The 22,465-nt window shown below is 40.3% G+C and overlaps 1 protein-coding gene across 2 annotated transcripts in view; it reads right to left on the reverse strand.

The window, feature by feature from the left end:
• The window catches only part of LOC124615357 (trafficking protein particle complex subunit 13), a 218,862-nt gene that overhangs the window by 156,460 nt on the left and 39,937 nt on the right, over positions 1 to 22,465 (reverse strand). The window lies entirely within an intron of this gene.

Genomic DNA, 22,465 nt, shown 5'->3' on the forward strand with positions numbered 1-22,465 from the left:
TATTGTCCGTTTAGTTACTGTAGTGGCACTACCATTCGGGATAGGAAAAGTCAGTATTGGTGCAATATTTTTGAGCGTGTAAGTTACAGCCAGGCGCGGGCCTTTTTACAGTGAGTTATGCTCACCAGCAGCTGCAAAGTAAAATGGAGGCTACAGGGGCATAAAACCGCCGGAAAAAGTACACACAGTGTTTTGTATGGCGCAAGTCACAGGTAGAAGAGGCCCACTGGCCAACGTGTTATGAGTATGTGACGCAGAGTGGCGCGTTTAGCAAAACAGAGGTGCATAGCCACATGTAAATAGGTGCCAGTTCACTAACAAAGCATTCAAGTGTTACAGCTCTCCTGGACGGCGGGGCATATCACACCACCAGCTACACACAGCAGCAGATGGGGTGCCAGCATTCCAGTCCACGGCAGGTCGTTGGTTTGACCCTCTGAGGCCAATGCAGGGTCCGTAGCCAACCAGCGGTGGGCCACGCCACGGCTTGCTACTGCGGGCAGTCTTGTTGGCTCCCAACACATGCCGGAAGCATCCCGAGGCAAGGGCCATAGATTCGGACGCCGGATCGTGGGCGCTTGTTGTCACTGCGATCTTAACCACGACGGTGAAGAAGCACGCAGTGCGGCACGCCGCTGACGCAGGGATGAAGACCACTGAGTCGACTGCCAGCGCATCCTGAGTCGCGGCTGTACAAGGCCGACATACAGCGGAGTGTTGCACGGGTCACTGAGGCAGCCATTCCGCGCCAAGCTGTTTCACAGACAGCAAAGTGGTGTCCTCAACATTGTGGGACCCAATGACGCAGACCGAGGGGAACGCGGCACTGTAGTTGTAAACAATAAATCACTTGGAAAGCTCGGACAAGTATTAATAAGGTGCCTTCTCCCTCTTCCCACTACTTTTGGTGTTGCTGTTACATTTGGTGTCAGAAGTTGCTACTACATTACTCATTAAAGCTCTAAACTTACTTTTAAACAATAATTTTTTGACACCTTATCCTTGCACAGGGATGAGATTACAATGATTCAAAGCTGTCACAAATGAAGTAATTAATGTTTTCTGTCAAACCAGCTCTTTTAGTCTAATGTAAATCACAACTGGTATCTTTTTGTTTGATATCATTAGTGTCTGCTGTCTATTAGGTAGTTTACTAGGCATTAATGAAGAGTTAAACACCCACTGTATATTACAAATAGCTCAAAACCTAAAAGCTTGTATACTTCAATTTGAGTGTAAAATGAGCTGAGTGTTAGGTGTAACAAATATTCACTAAACAATGATGTATCATATAAAAAGATAATAGCTACCTGAGAGAAAGCCACTGCATTATTTACATTTTGTATATGTGTATAACAGATTACACTTTACTTAAAAGAATTACAGTAAAAGAAAATCATATGAATTATATCATCTTAATATGAAATAATGATATGGTTATAATAGAGGGAAACATTCCACGTAGGAAATATATATCTAAAAACAAAGATGATGTGACTTACCAAATGAAAGTGCTGGCAGGTCGACAGACACACAAACAAACACAAACATACACACAAAATTCAAGCTTTCGCAACAAACTGTTGCCTCATCAGGAAAGAGGGAAGGAGAGGGAAAGACGAAAGGATGTGGGTTTTCAGGGAGAGGGTAAGGAGTCATTCCAATCCCGGGAGCGGAAAGACTTACCTTAGGGGGAAAAAAGGACGGGTATACACTCGCACACACACACATATCCATCCACACATATACAGACACAAGCAGACATATTTAAAGACAAAGAGTTTTCTTTGTCTTTAAATATGTCTGCTTGTGTCTGTATATGTGTGGATGGATATGTGTGTGTGTGTGTGCGAGAGTGTATACCCGTCCTTTTTTCCCCCTAAGGTAAGTCTTTCCGCTCCCGGGATTGGAATGACTCCTTACCCTCTCCCTTAAAACCCACATCCTTTCGTCTTTCCCTCTCCTTCCCTCTTTCCTGATGAGGCAACAGTTTGTTGCGAAAGCTTGAATTTTGTGTGTATGTTTGTGTTTTTTTGTGTGTCTGTCGACCTGCCAGCACTTTCATTTGGTAAGTCACATCATCTTTGTTTTTAGATATATAATATGAAATAATGATTGATAATACATAATTGTTGTGGTATTCAGTCCAAAGATTGGTTTCATGCAGCTTTCCATGTGAGTCTATTCTACGCAAGCTCTTTCATCTATGAATAACCACTACACCTTACATACACTTGAACCTGCTTAATTACTGATCTCCAATTTTATCCCACACACTTACCATCATTGCCAAATAGACAATTCCTTGATGCCTTGAGATGGGTTTTATCAATCAATCCCTTATTTTAGTCAAGTTGTATCATAAATTTCTTTTTGCTTCAATTCAGTTCAGTACCTACTGATCAGTTATTCACTTTACTCATCTTATCAGCCCCCCATGAACCATGGACCTTGCCGTTGGTGGGGAGGCTTGCGTGCCTCAGCGATACAGATGGCCGTACCATAGGTGCAACCACAACGGAGGGGTATCTGTTGAGAGGCCAGACAAACATGTGGTTCCTGAAGAGGGGCAGCAGCCTTTTCAGTAGTTGCAGGGGCAACAGTCTGGATGATTGACTGATCTAGCCTTGTAACATTAACCAAAACGGCCTTGCTGTGCTGGTACTGCGAACGGCTGAAAGCAAGGGGAAACTACAGCCGTAATTTTTCCCGAGGACATGCAGCTTTACTGTATGATTAAATGATGATGGCGTCCTCTTGGGTAAAATATTCCGGAGGTAAAATAGTCCCCCATTCGGATCTCCAGGCGGGGACTACTCAAGAGGACGTCGTTATCAGGAGAAAGAAAACTGGCATTCTACGGATCGGAGCGTGGACTGTCGGATCCCTTAATCGGGCAGGTAGGTTAGAAAATTTAAAAAGGGAAATGGATAGGTTAAAGTTAGATATAGTGGGAATTAGTGAAGTTCGGTGGCAGGAGAAACAAGACGTTTGGTCAGGTGATTACAGGGTTATAAATACAAAATCAAATAAGGGTAATGCAGGAGTAGGTTTAATAATGAATAGGAAAATAGGAGTGCGGGTTAGCTACTACAAACAGCATAGTGAACGCATTATTGTGGCCAAGATAGACACAAAGCCCATGCCTACTACAGTAGTACAAGTTTATATGCCAACTAGCTCTGCAGATGATGAAGAAATTGATGAAATGTGTGACGAGATAAAAGAAATTATTCAGGTAGTGAAGGGAGACGAAAATTTAATAGTCATGGGTGACTGGAATTCGTCAGTAGGAAAAGGGAGCGAAGGACACATAGTAGGTGAATATGGATTGGGGGGGAAGAAATGAAAGAGGAAGCCGCCTTGTAGAATTTTGCACAGAGCATAACTTAATCATAGCTAACACTTGGTTCAAGAATCATGAAAGAAGGTTGTATACCTGGAAGAATCCTGGAGATACTAAAAGGTATCAGATAGATTACGTAATGGTAAGACAGAGATTTAGGAACCAGGTTTTAAATTGTAAGACATTTCCAGGGGCAGATGTGGATTCTGACCACAATCTATTGGTTATGAACTGCAGATTGAAACTGAAGAATCTGCAAAAAGGCGGGAATTTAAGGAGATGGGACTTGGATAAACTGAAAGAACCAGAGGTTGTAGGAAGTTTCAGGGAGAGCATAAGGGAACAATTGACAGGAATGGGGGAAAGAAATACAGTAGAAGAAGAATGGGTAGCTCTGAGGGATGAAGTAGTGAAGGCAGCAGAGGATCAAGTAGGTAAAAAGACGAGGGCTAATAGAAATCCTTGGGTAACGGAAGAAATATTGAATTTAATTGATGAAAGGAGAAAATATAAAAATGCAGTAAATGAAGCAGGCAAAAAGGAATACAAACGTCTCAAAAATGAGATTGACAGGAAGTGCAAAATGGCTAAGCAGGGATGGCTACAGTACAAATGTAAGGATGTAGATGCTTGTCTCACTAGGTGTAAGATACATACTGCCTACAGGAAAATTAAAGAGGCCTTTGGAGAGAAGAGAACCACTTGTATGAATATCAAGAGCTCAGATGGAAACCCAGTTCTAAGCAAAGAAAGGAAGGCAGAAAGGTGGAAGGAGTATATAGAGGGTTTATACAAGGGCGATGTACTTGAGGACAATGTTATGGAAATGGAAGAGGATGTAGATGAAGATGAAATGGGAGATAAGATACTGCGTGAAGAGTTTGACAGAGCACTGAAAGACCTGAGTCGAAAAAAGGCCCCGGGAGTAGACAACATTCCATTAGAACTACTGATGGCCTTGGGAGAGCCAGTCATGACAAAACTCTACCATCTGGTGAGCAAGATGTATGAAACAGGCGAAATACCCTTAGACTACAAGAAGAATATAATAATTCCAATCCCAAAGAAAGCAGGTGTTGACAGATGTGAAAATTACCGAACAATCAGTTTAATAAGCCACAGCTGCAAAGTACTAACACGAATTCTTTACAGACGAATGGAAAAACTAGTAGAAGCCGACCTCGGGGAAGATCAGTTTGGATTCCGTAGAAATACTGGAACACGTGAGGCAATACTGACCTTACGACTTATCTTAGAAGAAAGATTAAGGAAAGGCAAACCTACCTTTCTAGCATTTGTAGACTTAGAGAAAGCTTTTGACAACGTTAACTGGAATACTCTCTTTCAAATTCTGAAGGTGGCAGGGGTAAAATACAGGGAGCGAAAGGCTATTTGCAATTTGTACAGAAACCAGATGGCAGTTATAAGAGTCGAGGGGCATGAAAGGGAAGCAGTGGTTGGGAAAGGAGTGAGACAGGGTTGTAGCCTCTTCCCGGTGTTATTCAATCTGTATATTGAGCAAGCAGTAAAGGAAACAAAAGAAAAATTCGGAGTAGGTATTAAAATCCATGGAGAAGAAATAAAAACTTTGAGGTTTGCCGATGACATTGTAATTCTGTCAGAGACAGCAAAGGACTTGGAAGAGCAGTTGAACGGAATGGACAGTGTCTTGAAAGGAGGATATAAGATGAACATCAACAAAAGCAAAACGAGGATAATGGAATGTAGTCAAATTAAATCGGGTGATGCTGAGGGGATTAGATTAGGAAATGAGACACTTAAAGTAGTAAAGGAGTTTTGCTATTTAGGGAGTAAAATAACTGATGATGGTCGAAGTAGAGAGGATATAAAATGTAGACTGGCAATGGCAAGGAAATCGTTTCTGAAGAAGAGAAATTTGTTAACATCGAGTATAGATTTAAGTGTCAGGAAGTCGTTTCTGAAAGTATTTGTATGGAGTGTAGCCGTGTATGGAAGTGAAACATGGACGATAACCAGTTTGGACAAGAAGAGAATAGAAGCTTTCGAAATGCGGTGCTACAGAAGAATGCTGAAGATAAGGTGGGTAGATCACGTAACTAATGAGGAGGTATTGAATAGGATTGGGGAGAAGAGAAGTTTGTGGCACAACTTGACTAGAAGAAGGGATCGGTTGGTAGGACATGTTTTGAGACATCAAGGGATCACAAATTTAGCATTGGAGGGCAGCATGGAGGGTAAAAATCGTAGAGGGAGACCAAGAGATCAATACACTAAGCAGATTCAGAAGGATGTAGGTTGCAGTAGGTACTGGGAGATGAAGAAGCTTGCACAGGATAGAGTAGCATGGAGAGCTGCATCAAACCAGTCTCAGGACTGAAGACCACAACAACACAACAACATCTTATCAGCATTCTTCCACAGCTTCATATTTCAAAAGCTTCTGATTTCTTCTATCTGAACTGCTTGTCATCCTCATTTCACTTCCATACAAGACTGCACTACATACAAATGCCTTCACAAAAGACTTCCTAACACGAGATATTAACAAATTTTTTTTCAGAAATGATTTTCTTGCTCTTGCCAGTCTGCATTTTACACCCTTTCAACTTTGGCCCTCACCAATTATTTTGCCCCCTGTATAGCAAAACTCATCTACATCTTTTAGTGTCTCATCTTCTGGTCTAATTCTCCTGGCATTGCCCGATTTAATTTGACCACACTCCATTACCCTTGTTTTACTGTTATTGATGTCAATCTTACCAACTCTTTTTAAGACATTCTAATTCCATTCAGCTGCTCTACCAAGTCCTTTTCTGTCTCTGACATTATTACAATATTGTCTGCAAACCTCAAAGTTTTTATTTTTTCTCGTTGGTTACCTTTACTGCCTGCTCAACATACATGCTGAATAACATCAGGAAATCATTACAAACCTATCTCACATTCTTCTCAACAATTGCTTGTCTTTCTTCACCCCCCAACTCTTACAACTGTAGTCTGGTTTCCACAGAATTTGTAAGTAACCTTTCACTCCATGTATTTTATCCCTGATACCTTCAAAATTTCGAACACTGTCTTGCTGTTAATACTGTCAAAAACTCACTCTAAACTAATAACCTGTCTGGTTAGTATCAACACAACTCAGTTGTTACCCTATTTCTCCGGAATTGAAACCAGTCTTCCCTAACATCAGCTTCTGCCAGTTTTTCCATTCTTCTGCAAACATTTCATGTTAGTATTTTGTGACAATGACTTTTTATCTTATGGCTCAGTAGTATTAACACCTTCCAGCATATGCTTTCTTTGGAACTGAAATTATTACACTTTCCTTAAGTCTGATGGTATTTTGCCAGTCTCGCATACCTTGCACACCAAGTGGAATAGTTTTGTGAATATCTCCCAATGGTCTCATTAATTCTGAGGGAATGACATCCACTCCAGGGGCTTTATTCAACTTCCATCTTTCAGTGTTCTCAATTTTCTCTCTCAGTATTGTACCTACCATCTCATCTTCATTTACTTCATCTTCCCTTATGATTGGCTTCCCATGCATGTTCTTGATTTACGAATATTCTTAATAGAAGCATATCTAAATGTGAAATTAGCTCTGTAGAGTAGACAATACCAACAAGAACAAAGAATAACATAACAACATCCTTTCCCAAGGCTTTAGTTACCAACCACCACAACCAGAAATAAGGAACTTCTCCCCCCAAAGTCTCTCTCATCCTTCCCAACTTAGTATTCTGCCACCCACCCTACCTACAAACTCTCACACTAGTCTAGCTGCAGTGACAGTAAATCTAAATGGCCATGCAATGTAACCACGTAAGTCAATGCATTTATTTGCAGTCTGTTGTTACTCTACACAAGACATCATCAACAGCTCAACAATGTTTTCATTCTCGTTTATGCACCTATTCATCACCCAGTGCCTCAATGCATGCACTGATTCAGCTGGGAAGGGTGTCATGAGCCGTTGAACAATCTCCTGAGACAAGCTATCCCATATCTGTTGGAACTTGTCCTTAACATCCTGGATACTCGCAATGGGACGGAATCTGCATCCGAGGTAGACCCTCACATTCTTCTGGGGTCAGATCTGGGAACCCTGATGGCCATGACAATACCTAAACACCACACAGACAATTCATTGACACACATGCCATGCATGGACAAACACTGTCCTATTGAAAAATGGCACCATGATACTGCCACAGGATAGGTAAACATATGAGGACACAGGACATCTGTGACATACTACTGTGTCATCAGAGTTCCACCAATCACTACTAAACATGACCTGAAGTCATACCCAATACTCTCCAAAACATTGAAACCTCCACACAGGTTGCCACTATACTTGCTGACAATGGACATTCAGGGTAGTGCAGAACTGCAATTCATCACTGAACACAATGTGACACCATTAACTGGCTGTCCACATTTCCCCGTCATCACTCCAAAAAAAGCCCTTTGTGTTATTGTGTTAATATAATTCTGTACATGGGACATTAATTTCCTGGTTCAGATGCTACTAATATATGACCAAGGGTGTGAGTTTACCAAGAATGTTGAGACACAGAATGTTTCAGAAAGTCTGTTACTTGTTCTCACTTGACAGGTGCAGATGTTGAGTTATGATGTGCTTGGATTACAACAATCCTCTCTCATATCTGAATGCTGTAGAAATCTGGATATTGTATGACTGACCATCCAACAAAATGGATACCCACAATGAGGCCCCTTTCAGCACTTTCAGGTGCCGATAATTCTGGCTCATATGAGTACATGGCATCTCCGTGTCCTTCACAGTTACCACTCAGTATCTCTTGGTGTTCTTGCCTCATATATACCTTACCAAGCCTGGTAACTACACTAAACATGAACCACATGAATACTCTCTGGAGGCCATTCTGTCTTTCACAGAGAATTGCATCTAACAATTTACATACACACTGATGATGTGTACCTGTACGAAGTTATGTTGACAATTGACCACATTCTCAAGAAGATTCATTTTTTTTGTCAGGCTGTGTGTATGGTGAGTTGTATATTTACTCCTTTCGTTTTTTATAGTCACTAATAATTCCCCAATATTGTTTTTTGTATTTACAACAATATGAAACGAATAGATTGCTACTCACCACACAGAAAAGGTGCTGAGTGGCAAGCAGAGACATTGAAAAAAGACTACCAGATATTATTAGCTATCAAACTAGGTCTTTCATCAGATGTAGACAAAACAGAACATGCGTGTGTGTGTGTGTGTGTGGGGGGGGGGGGGGGGGGGGGGGGCACGGAGGAGGGGGGGGGGGATGTAGGGAGGAGAGTGCAGGCATGCATGGGCTCGGGCACTGGCCAACAGCTAATAGTATCTAGCAGTCTTTAATCTAGCCTTTTCACATTGTTATAATTTCTCCCTATATTTTCCATTGTTTGTGTTTTGTATTTTAGAGTTCTTTACAAGGATGTTGCTCACATGTTCAGCAATGTTTTGAAATTAGTTTAGGTACATGTCAACTGCTCAACTCATCAACTATATGGTGATTGCTTATACTTTTTCTTTCCATTATTTGGATTCCAGTCACGACCTTCCAGTATCACAATAATTTAAAAATTTGACATGAAACACAATGGCAATTTTTACAGTGCACATAAGAGCTACTGACAATTAATTCCTGGTGAATTCACATTTACACAGTAAAAACAAATCATACAAATTGAAACAGCTCCCGTCAATTAAGCTCTAAATAAAAATTTCTGAAGTCTAGAATTGGCACTTTCACATGAGCATACCTAAATATGGCTAAATTACCAAGAATGCTTATAGAATAAATAAAATAAGACTGTAGTAATATTTTGCCAATACAGCTACTATACACAAAAGTAATTCCCATCAGGGATTTGACTGCATTACAAATTCTGCATACAGTTAACAAACCTCATTATTTATGAGGTAGTAGTTATTGCCGCTGCTGCTTAAGGTTTGTGATAGCAAAGCCGACAGCTTCCGTACATCAATATTTACAAAAGTAAATTTCATAGAAGTTTCACTTACTCAAAAACACAATACTGCTGATAAACAGTAACAGAGATAAGAACTAACATGGTTTTTGTTGTGGTCTTCAGTTTGAACATTAGTTTGGTGCAGAGCTCTACACACTAGTATGGCCTGCACAAGCCTCTTCATCTCTGCATAAACTACTGCAATGTCTATCACTTTGAATTTGCTTAAGTCTTGGTCTCCCTTTACACTACCCACACTTCCCTCCATTAGCAAAATGACTATTCCTCAGTGCCTCAGGAAGTTTCCTACCAAGTGATTCCTTGTTTTAGTGAAGTGGTGCCATAAATTTCTTTTCTCTCCAATTCAATTTAGGATCTCTTCATTACTTACTACATCTCTCTTTTCAGCATTGTTCTGCAACACCAAATAAAAAGTAATACATGCAATAAAGGCATTCAAAATTTAAATAATGAGCTACAAAACTGAATAGATTCGTACTTTCTTGTACGGAGCAGCAAAATGGACATACACAGGGTGGAGAAAAATTGTGTCACAAATTTTAACCTTGGATACCTAATGCCAGTAGAAACGAAAATTACAAATGTTGTGTAGGTTGACAACGCACCATTTTTAAACTATGGAAACTTGGCGCCACACACTCCGTTGATGGGCAGCGTTATAGTTGTCGGTTCACATATTCAAACGTCCCTCCCCCGTCACTGCCCCAATGTGATAAGCACACATGTCAAATAGGTCTTGTTATTTGTCTCTACCTCACATCAGAGGCTTCCACATGCAAGCTTCGCATTGGAGAACACACGCGTCACCTGTAATTTAGTCATACAGTAAGCGTGGCACCACAGTATTCGTTTGAAGAACAATGAGATATGGCTTTTGTTTATGGACTAGCTGATGGTAACGCACATGAAGCTCGACGGTTGTATGAGGAATGGTACGCACCAAGACACCACCCACAACTGAAAACGTTTACAGCAATTCACTGGCGACTTGGTGAAACAAGCTCATTAGCAGGATATCATGGTTATGCTGGAAGACCTCAAACACAACAGGATGCTGCATTTGAAGAGACTGTTCTTGAATGCTTCGAGGAAGCACCTACGACAAGAACTCAAGCAGCTGGACATGACATGGGTGGCACTCACAAAATCCTGTGGTGGACTATGAACACAAGCTAGGGTTTTGCCAATGGTTTACACGACGTGTTGCATGAGATCCTAGCTTCCCCGCCATTGTGTTGTTTACCAACGAGTGTAACTTCCACCAGGATAGCGTTTACAACACTTGAAACATTCATTACTGGGCAAGGGGAAATCATCATGTCACGTACATCCACAGACATCAGGAACGATTTTTGCTCAACATTTGGGCAGGCATTGTGGGTGACAATCTGATTGGGATGGTCCGTCTAACTCCTCAACTTACTGGGGCAAATTATCTTCCCTTTTTGCAAGAAACTCTATCTGACCTGCTGGAAGATGTACACCTGGACATATGGCTACGCACGTGGTTGCAGCATAATAAGGCCCCCACACATAACAGTCGTGATGTGCACATTTAAATGAACTCTTCGACGGCTGGGTAATTGGCAGAGGTGCTCTCATAGAATATGCTTGCCCCCCTCTCGCTGTTCCTTGGGTTTCCCTGGCTGGGAGGACTTCACTGGTTCAGTCCCCGGGACTGAGGATGAGCGTGAAGCCCTACGACCAGCTGCTTTTGAGCTCTTTAGCCACTGGCGGTTGTCTTTTTTCCCCACTAGCAGAAACCTGGGAAGGGAGTGACACAAGGGACCCCTTCCTAGACTTATGTGTCTCCAGCTTAGAAGTGGGGACGGACGGCCCCAATGGTTTGGGGGGGGGGGGGGGGGGAGGGAGGGGTGTTGTACTGAGGTAGGTGGTGCTGGAGCAACAGGGAGGGAAATGCCCTCACTATCAAGGGGCCACGTGTAGTCTTCCGGCTCTGAGAGGTAACTTGGGTTGGCGGAGATGATGGTGGCAGAACTGATGTACGGGCAGCATAAGACGATGTCATACGCACAAGATGCAGGTGTTCAAATTTTCTCTTAGCCTCAGTGTAGGTCAGTCGGTCCACAGTCTTGTATTCCATGACTTTCCTTTCTTTCTGGAGAATCCTGCAGTCAGGCGAGCAAGGCGAATGGTGCTCACCGCTGTTGACACAGATGGGAGGCGGGGCACATGGAGTATTGGGATGGGATGGGATGGGATGGGATGGGCGTCCACAATCTCGGCATGTGATGCTACAAATTCAGTGGGAAGACATATGGCGGAACTTCCGGCACTTAAAGCACCGCTATGAGGGAGGGATATAGGGCTTTACATCACACCGGTAGACCATCACCATGACCTTCTCGGGCAATGGATCACCCTCAAAGGCCAAGATAAAGGCACTAGTGGTAATATGATTATCCTTTGGACCCCAGTGGACACGCCAGATGAAATGTACACCTCGACACTAAATCGGCACGCAGCTCATTGCCGGACTGCAAACGAAGGTCTCTGTGAAATATGATACCCTGGACCATATTTAAGCTCTTATGGGGCGTGATGGTTACAGAAACATCCCCCGGCTTGTCACAAGCGAGTAACTCCTGTGGCTGGTCAGAGGATGCTGTTTTCATCAAGACTGACCCAGACCTCATTTTGAACAAGCCCTCCACCTCCCCAAACTTGTCCTCTAAACGCTCAACAAAAAACTGAGGCTTCATCGTCATGAAAGATTCTCCATCAGCTCTTGAACATACGGTACTGGGGCGAATAAGATTTGCTGCCATCCTTAGCCTGACATTCCCCCCATGGTGTGGCCAGGGAGGGGAACAAATTTGGGTTTATATTTCTGTGCGTTGAATTGAGCTCGTGATCGCAATGTAGAGACATTGCATTGGAACACAAATTAAACATATTCAATCAGTTCTACGAACTAGGTGATAATGTTAAACAAAACTCTTATTTGGTGAAAAACTGAAGTGTATGCAATGTTAGAAGAAGGCATCATGGTTCTTACACAGGAGAGTCGCAGAGAGGCTAGGGTTTTTTATACAGTTCCTGATGACGAAGATAGACATTTTCAAGTTTGCAAAAAATCCTTTCTGGAAATACACAAAATTACCAGGCAAAGAGTGGAAACCTTGGTAAATGCAAAAAAGAGTGGTGATGTTACCTACATTGAACATAGGGGAAATTAAAAAAAAGAAAGGAAATATAAGGCTGCTGATGTAAAATGCATTGTTGAACACATCAAAAGTTTCCCTAAGGACGTACGTCATTACACAAGGACTAAAAGCTCCCTTCTACTTTCAAGCCAAGATTTAAATTACTGCAGAATGTATGAGGCTTTTGTTACGCTTTATCCAAACTCAAACATCAGATATTTGTACTACAAAAAGTTATTGAAAGAATACTTTGCCAAACGGAGATTTCACAGTCCACGGAAAGATACCTGTAAGACGTGATCTGCTTAAAAGTAAAATGTTGAATGACTCAACCAACAGAGCTGTACAATGTACTTCACTAGAATTTCATCATAGACACAGTGAAAAAGCTAGAGAAGAGATGGAGCATGATCATATATATTCTACAACTTCTACAAGTGATACATGCACAGCATCCATAGATTTGCAACAGGTTTTCTCTCTGCCAACATTGTCACACTGCCAAATGTATTATTTACGTCAACTTTCTTGTTACAATTTGGGGTTGCATATGACAGATAATAATAAAGGTCTTTTGTTTCTTTGGCACAAGGGCATGAGTGGCAGGGGAGGCAACGAAATAGCAAGCTGTGTTTAGGGGGATTGAAAGTAAAATTACCCAGAAAAAAAAGTTAATAGTGTGGTCTGACAACAGCTGTGGCCAAAACAAAAATCCAATGGTATTGTTCCTCTGGTTATAATTCGTCCGTAATGATTTCTTTGACAAAGTTCACCACAAGTATGTCGTCTCTGGACACTCATACTTATCCTGTGTCCGAGCCTTTGTTCTAATTGAAAAAAGAAACAGAGCAGAAAAATGTGAAGTTCCTTCGGATCTTGTGAGAGTTTTGTGTAATGCCAATAGCAAAACTCCTTTTCTAGCCACTATGATGATTTTTATGACTTCTTCAAAGAAGCTAAACAACATTTCATCACAAAAAAGTTAGAAATTTCCAAGGCTGTTTGGCTCAAGTTTCCAAAACCAACCCAGGACAAGAATAAAAAAAATTCAATGGAGCTGAAATGTGAAAGCAAACAAATGTATTCAAAAAAGATGTGAAGGTGGAAACCATGAAAGGCTTAGATCTCCCCCGGTTTGAGCTAACAGCCAGATTGAAAAGTGAGGAGGAGGAGGACTTAAAGATGATACCTTATCTCAAACAAGAAAACAAACTGTTTTACCAAAATATGACTGAGTAAACACAGCAGCTGTTTATAGACTGTAACACTGTAATATTTTGTTAGTAAACAGTGGTAAATTAATACAACATGTAACTTTTTAAACTTTGTAAAAGGCTTTTATTTCGAAATAAAACTTGTAAGAACACATTAATGTGCTTGATTTTTGTCTTTGTTCTTTAACTAGTTTGTTTGCTAACACAGCACTTCTGTAGGACTGACTGACTTTTCATAATAATATAGTTGTTATAGAAAAACTGTAAACAGTAGTTTCCAGATTTTTATAATAGCAAAATAATAATAATAATAAACCCCGTGGAGGCCCGGGAAAAGAATATGCCCCCGGTATGTTCTGCCAGTCGTAAAAGGCGACGAAAAGAACAAACCACTAACAGGGCTAACCCCCCTTTTAGTGTGATTAGTTGGTTCAGGACAGAACTAAAGAAGCCCCGGACAAGCGCCGTCATGGTCGGGGACGACGCTTGAACCCTATGCCCGCCCATAATGGTAACGACACTGCTAGCCAACTGGAAAATGATTTAAATCCAAATAGAGGTGTTTTGCAGGATATGCTTCCTGCAACCACCCTAGAAGGAAAACAAAGACAGAGGATGAGATGGTCAGATGAAGTTAATCGACACCTCATGTTCTGTTATTACCAAGCAACAAACCTAGGAACCAACACAACTGGATACAGATCACAAGTATACATAACATTTATTACCAGATACCCACAATTAAAATTTTTGACAGAAGAACGACTAGCTGATCAGATCTGTGTAATAATCAAAAATAACAGGATACCCCAGTCAGAATTAGAAAACATCAAACAAGAAGTACAACAAATACTGGAACAAAATAATGTGGAATCAGAAGAAGAAGAAAATACAGTAATGGACTCAAACATCCCAGGGCAAACAAACAAAGAACAACACGCATCAATTAAACAATCAGAGCAAAACGAAATCTTAAGGCAGTCACCAGAACAAGCACAAATAGAACACGAAGTGACACACATGTTAGATACAGAAGAAAAATCTCAGCTGACATATATAGAATACAAATACACAAATACAGACATTAGATCATTCTTGCATAGACCGCCAAATAACCCACAAGTCGAAACAACAATAAAAACTATCAACACAATCATACACAACAAAATAAAGGGAAACAACTATGGAAGAGTTACAACTACTGGTTTATATAGAAGCACTCACTACACTAAATATACACACTAGGCAGAGATCAGAACCAACCAACACACAGAAGAAACCCACAAAACCAGCATGGCAACACAGGCTACAGATCAGAATAGAAAAACTGAGAAAAGACATCGGACAGCTAACACAATTTATAAGAAATGAAATGTCAGAAAAAAAAAAAACGAAAAAGGTTAGGTAAAATCTCACAACAAGAAGCGATAGAGCAATTAGATGAAAAGAAGCAGAAATTACAAGAAACGACTTAGATGATACAAAAAAAGTGAAAATAGAAGGAAACAAAACCAAACATTCCACACAAACCAAAAGAAATTTTACCAGACAATAGATAACACACACATTAAAATAGACAATCCACCAAACATAACAGACATGGAACACTTCTGGAGCGACATATGGTCAAACCCGGTACAACATAACAGGCATGCACGGTGGATACAAGCAGAAACAGACACATACAAGATGATACCACAAATGCCTGAAGAGATAATTTTGCAACATGAAGTCACCCAAGCAATTAATTCTACTCACAATTGGAAAGCCCCTGGAAAAGATAAAATAGCAAATTTCTGGCTAAAGAAGTTCACCTCAACACATTCACATCTAACTAAATTATTTAACAGTTACATTGCAGACCCATACACATTCCCTGATACACTTACACATGGAATAACTTATCTGAAACCTAGAGATCAAGCAGACACAGCAAACCCAGCTAAATATCGCCCCATAACATGCCTACCAACAATATACAAAATATTAACTTCAGTCATTACACAGAAATTAATGACACATACAACACAGAAAAAAATTATAAATGAAGAACAAAAAGGCTGTTGCAAAGGAGCACGAGGATGTAAAGAGCAACTGATAATAGATGCAGAGGTGACATGTCAAGCTAAAACTAAACAAAGGTCGCTGCACTACGCATACATTGATTACCAAAAAGCTTTTGATAGTGTACCCCACTCATGGTTACTACAAATATTGGAAATATACAAAGTAGATCCTAAATTGATACAGTTTCTAAACATAGTAATGAAAAACTGGAAAACCACACTTAATATCCAAACAAATCCAAATAATATCACATCACAGCCAATACAGATTAAGCGTGGAATATACCAAGGAGACTCATTAAGTCCTTTCTGGTTCTGCCTTGCTCTGAACCCACTATCCAACATGCTAAATAATACAAATTATGGATACAATATTACTGGAACATACCCACACAAAATCACACATTTGCTATACATGGATGATCTAAAACTACTGGCAGCAACAAATCAACAACTCAACCAATTACTAAAGATAACAGAAATATTCAGCAATGATATAAATATGGCTTTTGGAACAGACAAATGTAAGAAAAATAGCATTGTCAAGGGAAAACACACCAAACAAGAAGATTACATATTGGATAACCACAGCAACTGCTTAGAAGCGATGGAAAAAACAGATGCCTATAAATATCTAGGATACAGACAAAAAATAGGAATAGATAATACAAATATTAAAGAAGAACTAAAAGAAAAATATAGACAAAGACTAACAAAAATACTGAAAACAGAATTGACAGCAAGAAACAAGACAAAAGCTATAACTACTTACGCTATACCAATATTGACCTACTCATTTGGAGTAGTGAAATGGAGTAACACAGACCTAGAAGCACTCAACACACTTACACGATCACAATGCCACAAATATAGAACACATCACATACATTCAGCAACAGAAAGATTCACATTAAGCAGAAAGGAAGGAGGAAGGGGATTTATCAATATAAAAAACCTACATTATGGACAGGTAGACAATTTAAGAAAATACTTTCTAGAACGAGCACAAACTAGCAAAATACACAAAGCAATCACTCGTATAAATACATCGGCTACACCACTGCAATTTCATAACCACTTCTACAACCCTTTAGATCACATAACATCAACAGATACGAAGAAAGTAAATTGGAAAAAGAAAAAACTACATGGCAAGCACCCGTATCATCTAACACAGCCACACATCGATCAAGATGCATCCAACACATGGCTAAGAAAAGGCAATATATACAGTGAGACGGAAGGATTCATGATTGTAATACAGGATCAAACAATAAACACCAGATATTACAGCAAGCATATTATTAAAGATCCCAATACCACAACAGATAAATGCAGACTTTGCAAACAACAAATAGAAACAGTAGATCACATCACAAGCGGATGTACAATACTAGCAAATGCAGAATACCCCAGAAGACATGACAATGTAGCAAAAATAATACATCAACAGCTTGCCTTACAACATAAACTTATAAAACAACACGTTCCCACATACAAGTATGCACCACAAAGTGTACTGGAGAATGATGAATTCTAATCATACTGGAACAGAACCATTATAACAGATAAAACAACACCACATAACAAACCTGACATCATACTCACCAATAAAAAGAAGAAATTAACACAACTAATCGAAATATCCATACCCAATACAACAAATATACAAAAGAAAACAGGAGAAAAAATTGAAAAATACATCCAACTGGCTGAGGAAGTCAAGGACATGTGACATCAGGATAAAGTTGACATTATACCAATTATACTATCAACTACAGGAGTCATACCACACAATATTCACCAGTACATCAATGCAATACAGCTGCATCCAAACTTGTATATACAACTACAGAAATCTGTAATTATTGATACATGTTCAATTACCCGAAAGTTCCTAAATGCAATATAACACATGCCATACAGTTAAAAGGAAGTGACGCTTGATCAAGGTCCGCGTCACTTTCCATTTTTAACCAGACTTAACGTCTGAGAAAGTAAAGAAATAATAATAATAATTATTATTATTATTATTATTATTATTATTATTATTATCCTTCCCACACCCCTTTATTTACAGATATAAGTGGCAGACTTAGCCCAGTTTCTATGTTAGAGAGGTTGGCACATAACCCTGCTCTTGTTTTGTTCGATCAACAATTTTTGTTGTTGTTGTTAAATCTTTTACAGTAACTTTACTCTAAAAAAATGTTTGTAGAGTAACTGCCTTCATTTGTTTAGGGTATGAAAAAATAAGGATATCAAAAAGGAATGCTTTCTGGAAGTTTTTTGCGATTTCCTCAAAACAGCAGTTGTGGCACTTACCATGGATTTTATGATTAGTCAACAACCGTGGTTAGAGCAATAAACAATCAACACTTCATAGTTTACCTGCAAAGCAACGTCAATAATATCACTCGTCTCAAAAAATTAGTTAAAGTGCTTCACTTTGATTAAATAGCTAACAGCACAAGGATTACACATCATTTATTAGATGTTGCACTTCTCGTACCAGTCAGCGTATATTCTTCTCTGGATTATTTTATTCATTGCTTCAATTAATCACGCAATGTAGGCTTTCACAGCTGGTGCTTATTTCAGTTAAAACCACTGGGCTGAAAGGCAGTGGTTGATACATAAAACTATTCTTAAGTTTTGTCTCCAACTGCAGGAGACATCATCGGAGGTAAAAAGGCAAGGGCATACTAGGATCTCCTTCAGGTGATGAATCTTCCCTGGTCAATGTGGAGATTGAGCATAATGTGCTACTCCTCTGGATCTGTGAAATGTATAAACCTGTACTTCTCTTTTTGCAATGTCTTCTCCTTTTCCTGTTTCAGATTTTATGTCTTCTGAGACCCACTGCAACATCTCGGCAAGGTGCAGAACATTGTCTGCAGTCGATTAACAAAACTAGATTTTCACTTGGAACAGTGGCAGCTGTAGCATGGTGGAATGCTTCCTTGGCATGTATGGCGGTTCATAGCATTGCCGCTGCTGTCACATGCCATGGTGTGATGTTTACTGTTACAGGGTTTTCCCCCAAGGGAGATCATCTCACTGATCCTCCTCTAGCATGTTGGCCCTGGTATCATTTCCAGTAAGCACACCCTTTCTTCTGCTGCTCCCTGGAGTAGAGATGGGTTTGGTAAAACCCCTGGCTAGCATTGGTGCGATGCTGACAGTGCTAATCGGTTCTGCCACTGTCCTTGTGCTTGCTGCAGACATTGAGAGGACAAGCTAACCTACATGCTGCCATGCTGGTGAGCTATCACGGCCTTAAACTTACCAGTCATGACAGTTCACAACATGCTTATGCCACTTTCTTGCACCTTGGCACGTTCATTTTTCAGTGGGGGCCTTCTGAACTCAGGCAGTCACTTGCGCACTACGTACATGACACCATTGGTGCCCCACTTCACCTGAAAGAGGTTTCTGTTCTCCATCTTATTGGTTGCTATAAAGAGGAGAGATGGAGACTCCTGTAATAAATTATTGATGGTGTGCAGCAACCAGACGCAAACTGACTTTAGGATACTTTTTGAATCAAGTATCATTATCAATTTTGAATTTTTCACAATTCATTATCAGACGATTTTTTCGTGCTTTCATCAAAATGAATTATACAATGGTTTCCTATGAGTTGCCCTAGAATAAACAATAATTCACAATTATAAAAATGGTTGCATTAGATATTCGTGTTAGAACATAGCACAACCATTCTGGTTATTTATTATCCTAGGCAACTCCTAGGAAACCACAGCATTGAGAGAGAGAATTACTAAGGTACTATCTTATTTACGGAAATGTCCAGTTGTTTGTTAGCTCCTTTTCTTCACAGCGGTTATGATCTCAGTACTTGTGCTGCAAATGCAATCACTCAAATATCTTATTGGTTTAGAGAAAACTGATACCTGATGAATGAACACAAAAGAGTCACAGGGGTAGGGGGCCCGGGAGGGGAAAGGGGCGTTGGTGATTTTTACTTTAGAACCAAATTTCTCCACATATGATCCTCGTTGTATTCAGTTCTTAGGTGATATTTAGATGATAAATTATCTTAGGTCAACATGTATAATATATTTGTGGTAAACCGCATACAGTAATTCATACGTTAAGATGCTTTATGAACTGTGAATCTGAAAGCTTTATTTTTCCATGGGATATCATCATGTACCATTCTTTTGTGGGAAATCCTAGCTGTGTGCATGACATCTCAATTCAGCAGACTAAAGCTATTAGTGTAATTTCTTGTTCTTCATTACACAGTACACTGTAAACCTTTGTTTTCTGAACAAAAAATCATGACAGCACCAAATTTCTGGAATGTGAACCTGTTCTCGAGGCAAATTTTCTGGGTATTTAGGTACAAGGCACCTGTGATCTCTGGTGGTTCACTACAGAGTAATAATGTAATTATGATTCATTCAGTTGTTACCTGTTGTCATACACCTACATGAAAACGTAAAGGTGATGTGGTTGCTATCACTTCAGGAGCAGCTCACCTTAGTGATGTCATGACACGCATTCAGAGAACCCATACACAAGGTTCATATTGGCCAACTCTTCATATATATTTGTTAATGTACAACTAACACTCCCAGAGAAACAAACCCGAGACAGAAGCAATGTTGAATGCAAGCTTGAGGTTGATGCGTAGAGTGTGAGTGTTACTGTTGTCAAATAAGGCAACTGTAAAATCAAAACCTAAGCTATTGTACTTTCATATTATCAATTAACTGTATTATGTATATAACATTATCTACTGCTGTGCTGGTCTAACGACAATAAAATAATAATAAAAATTATTATTATTATTACAACCACCTCTATTACACTTTCTGCAAATATGAAACTGACTTAAAATAAATTTCTTTGAAGTTTTAGGCACCAATAAAGTGTAACTGTTATCTGAGTCCTACAGTGTTTCATGATCCGCTTGCTTTAAGTTTACTTTCTGCAGTTGTATGTTACTGGAGCAGGTGAACACACAATCACACATTCTTCCCGTGTAATAATTACAAAATGTTTGTTGATTGATTGATTAATTGAAAGGGTTTATGGAACCAAGCGGCGAGGTCACCTGTCCCGTGAATCCAAAATTATTCATGGAAGAAAGAGGGTCCACTAAAGGTGGATGGATCCAGTTACGGGAGTCAAATTATAAAATAATGAAGTTAAAACACACATAGTAATAAGCATAAAAAGTGAGACCAAATCTAAAAATTGGAAAAAAGGGGCAGTTTTCCATGGGAGAGTAGTCAGGGGTCCCAGACCAAGAAGACACGCACAGAGGTCCCCACCACAATCACCCTGCCCCTGCTCCAAGAGTAATGTAAAACCTTATATCTGGAAACAAAAACCACTTTCACGGAGGAAACTGAGGACCAGTTCAACTATCCTTAAATTGTCTGCTAATATTTAAGGAATCAGAGAAACTATACTTAGCACGAAGGGCCACAAGAACAGGACATTCCACCAATGTGTGGGACACTGTCAGTCAGGCTCTACAACCACATTGTGGGGGTGGTCCATTACATAGGAAGAAACACAATGGGTGGCCTGGTATAACAAATGCATAGATGGCATGAAACAGTTGACTTCTTCCGAGAGGAGCGGAAGGAGGAGAGCGAAGCTGCAGCCGACTCCTTGATTGCGCGGAGTTTATTACTATGAGCAGTAACGCACCAAACTTCATTACATTTTTGGGCAAAGAGAGATCTGACGTAGATCCGCATACCAACAGCTGGAATCATGAAAGGGAATGGGGATCCAAACAGTTAGCCAGTTAATTCCCTGGGATACCACATGACTTAGGACCCAGAGAAAGACAACTGAGGAGGCAGAATGGCCAAGGGCAGAGAGAAGGTCAGAAATAGCAGAGACCAAAGGGTGATGAGAATAGCATTCGTTCAAACCCTGCAGGCTGCTGATTGAGTCAGTACAAATTGAAATGCTGTGAAGGAAGGCCCGAAAAACAAAATGGAGGGCTCTGTGAATGTCTAGAAGCTCTGCTGTGAACACACTACACGATCCTGGCAATAAATGGTGTTCTAAGCCAGTATGAGACGTGAAAGCGTATCCCACCTTACTGATTGTCTTAGAACCATTAGTGTAGAAGAAGGGGGCACCCTGGAACCCTGCAAGGGTGGCATGTACAAGATGCTGGAAAACCATAGAAGCGACAGATTCCTAATCCACGGTGTAGGCATCATCCAAAGGGGGGTATGGGAGGAAATAAACAGGATGCATTCCAGTCAGTGAAGATGGAGATCCTGACAGAGGGAAGTAAGACACATGCCAACTGGCAATCCCACCCGTGGGAGGGTATCAGGAGGGAGACACCCCTCATTTGCAAATAGGACAGGGTACATGGTATGGCCAGGGAATTGGCAATTGGTGACTGCATAAGAAACCAGGAGTTGGCTCCGTCGTATTTGTAGATGGAGAATCCAAGCTCCTATGAGGATACTGTCAACGGGACTCGTGCAAGAGGCACCAATAGCCAGACTCATCCCGCAATGGTTAACATGGTCAAGTATCTGCAAAGTGGAAGGAGCCACTGAACCATAAACCTGACTACCATAATCTATTCTGGACAAGACCAGAGCAGAGTAAAGATGGAGATGAATGGTACGGTCTGCAGCCCAAGATGTGTGG

The sequence above is a fragment of the Schistocerca americana genome, chromosome 5 (assembly GCF_021461395.2).
Source record: "Schistocerca americana isolate TAMUIC-IGC-003095 chromosome 5, iqSchAmer2.1, whole genome shotgun sequence".
Classification (NCBI taxonomy): Eukaryota; Metazoa; Arthropoda; class Insecta; order Orthoptera; family Acrididae; genus Schistocerca; species Schistocerca americana.